This window comes from Eretmochelys imbricata, chromosome 13, assembly GCF_965152235.1.
Source record: "Eretmochelys imbricata isolate rEreImb1 chromosome 13, rEreImb1.hap1, whole genome shotgun sequence".
NCBI classification, from domain to species: Eukaryota; Metazoa; Chordata; order Testudines; family Cheloniidae; genus Eretmochelys; species Eretmochelys imbricata.
The window spans coordinates 35,918,768-35,921,668 of record NC_135584.1 but is presented as its reverse complement, the minus strand read 5'-3'; the positions used below and the strand labels follow the sequence as shown (position 1 = coordinate 35,921,668).

The 2,901-nt window shown below is 42.8% G+C and overlaps 1 pseudogene; it reads left to right on the top strand.

The window, feature by feature from the left end:
- The first annotated feature begins 1,538 nt into the window (after window positions 1-1,538).
- Window positions 1,539-2,493, top strand: LOC144273191 (olfactory receptor OR9H1-like; annotated as a pseudogene).
- The last annotated feature ends 408 nt before the right edge of the window (window positions 2,494-2,901 follow it).

Below are 2,901 nucleotides of genomic sequence, written 5' to 3'. Positions count from 1 at the left end.
GCCTGCCCAAGAGATGCTGATGTGGGCCTCTCTACCCAGCAATAAAAGCTGAAGTCACTGCAGCTGGGTTAGTTAGTAGAGCAGCCCATGGAACACTAACCAGCTAAAATTTTTGGACTTCTCCAACCCAGGACAACCGACTGTTGGCAGGGGGAAGAGAAGGGGGGGCTGGGGAAGAGGGAATTAGCCAGAAACTCATCAGCCACTTACACCACACTAAAGGAGGACTGAGGTTGGGGCTGCCCTTATGATAACTTGGGGGAGTCTCACATCACAGAATTGCTTCATAAAGGGTCCGGTCCGGTCCACCCACATTGTGAAAGAATTATCTGGACATCTGTATGTTACTGACCTAGAGCCCAGTTAAGAGATTCCCAAGGCCATCATCTGATGGAAGAGATTCACGTCTTGGGTGATGAACCATGAATACTTGTACTCAAAAGGTTAAAATGAACAGTTGAAATGAACAATGCATTGTTACCAAGAGGGCTACACTGGGAGGAAGGTACTACTCAATGTGAGTAACGGTGACAGAATTAGACATTTAACACACAATCTAGCTAAGTTTGAAGCAAATGTTAGTTAAAGGAAATAATGAATCCGTACATTTTTACTCAGACTTTACTCTGTCAATTCTTAGGCAAAACTCCCTTTGAATGTCCCTGAATAAGGATATTCTGTACAGCGGTTAAAGCTCTCAACTAGAACTACTGAGGTTACTCAGGAACAGAAATTATGATTAAATAAGTCATATATATACACACATATGTATACACACATATACAGTAGAACCTCAGCTTTACGAAGACCTTGGGAATGGAGGTTGTTCGTAACTCTGAACAAAATGGTATAGTTGTTCTCTCAAAAGTTTACAGCTGAACACTGGCTTAATACAGCTTTGAAACTTTAATATGCAGAAGAAAAATGCTGCTTTAAACCATCTTAATTTAAATGAAACAAGCACAGAAACAGTTTTGTTACCTTGTGAAATCTTTTTTTAAACTTTTCCTTCATTTTTGTAGTAGTTTACATTTAACACAATACTGTACTGTATTTTTTTCATCTCTGCTGCTGCCTGATTACCTAGTTCCAGTTCCAAATCAGGTGTGTGGTTGACCAGCCACTTCATAACTCTGGTGCTTGTAACTCCGAGGTTCTACTGTATATGCACATTGATTCAGACACTGAAAGGAATAGAATAATTGATGTAAAAGAGCCCATTTCCCCCACCCTATTATAAATCAATGGTGTTGATTTTGGAAGATTTTGCTCATGTCTTACTCATCCAAGAAGAGGAGTCTAGAATCATGATTATAGGGGGAAGTTGATTAATTTTGGGCTTCATAATACATTTTTCAGAAAAAACCCTGGGGTCAGATATTTAAAGGTATTTAGGCACCTAGTGGCACTTTCCAAAGCATCTGGGTGATGAACCCCCGTTGGTTTGAAGAACTCTTAGGAGAACTCTTCAATGTATCTTCTCTATTTCACACTTTTTAACTTTTATCTTGTTCTATTTTCTAAAGGAAGTGTCAGCTATGGAGCCAATAAGAGAGGGGAACCGCACGGCAGTGACAGAATTCATCCTGCTGGGGCTTGGAAGAGGATCAGGCTTTCAGATTGTGCCCTTTTTGACATTCCTGGTAATTTACATAATAACTATTCTGGGAAACAGCTTCTTGGTTCTTGGTTCTCATCATTAGAGCCGACTCCCAACTTCACACCCCCATGTACTTCTTCCTCATGAACCTGTCGCTCTTAGACCTCTGCTACTCCACCACCATCGCCCCCAGAGCCATGGTGAGCTTCCTAGCAGGGAGAAAAGCCATTTCCTACAATAGATGTGCCACCCAATTCTTCTTCTTTGCTCTCTTCCTCACCACTGAAGCCTTCTTCCTGGCAGTGATGGCATTCGATCGATACACTGCCATCTGCAACCCGCTCCGGTATCCCACCACCATGTCCAAGTGGGTTTGCATTCAGCTGGTGGTGGGATCATATATCGGTGGCTGTGTGAATTCCATGGTGCAAACAGGCTTCACCTTTACACTGCACTATTGTGGGTCTAATGAGATAGATCATTTCTTCTGTGATGGCCCGCCCTTGATTAGTCTCTCCTGCAGTTATACATACATCAATAATCTTGTGATGTTTACCTTATGCGGTCTCATCATAGCAATTACTGCCCTGATTGTGCTTGTCTCCTACATCTATATCATCTCAACCATCCTCAGGATGTGCTCTGCCGAGGGTAGAAGAAGAGCCTTCTCCACCTGTACTTCCCACATGATGGCTGTCACTTTGTTTTATGGGACCACAGCTTTCATGTATGCCCAGCCCACTTGGCTGTCTTCTCTGTACCAAAGAAAAGTGGTGTCTGTGTTTTACACCCTTTTCATTCCCATGTTGAATCCCCTCATCTACAGCCTTAGGAACAAGGATGTGAAAAATGCTTTGAGAAGGACTATGTTCAAGCAGTGTTTAAAAAAATGAACATTGTCCTTGAACATAGAGATTAAATTGCGTGGGTCAATGTATTGAGCAACACAAGAAGTTCTACCAGATATGTATTTTGGGAAAGGGGTGGGGTGAGGGAAGTAGTTTTGCCAGGTATAAACAAATAATCCTTGGGATCCACAGTATCTATCTAGCTAGCTATCTTCTGTGTGACCGTGAGTGATGTAGTGGTGGGAGTCTGCTATAGACCACCGGACCAGGGGGATGAGGTAGATGAGGCTTTCTTCCGGCAGCTCACGGAAGCTACTAGATCGCATGCCCTGATTCTCATGGGTGACTTTAATTTTCCTGATATCTGCTGGGAAAGCAATACTGCGGTGCATAGACAATCCAGGAAGTTTTTGGAAAGCGTAGGGGACAATTTCCTGGTGCAAGTGCTAGAGA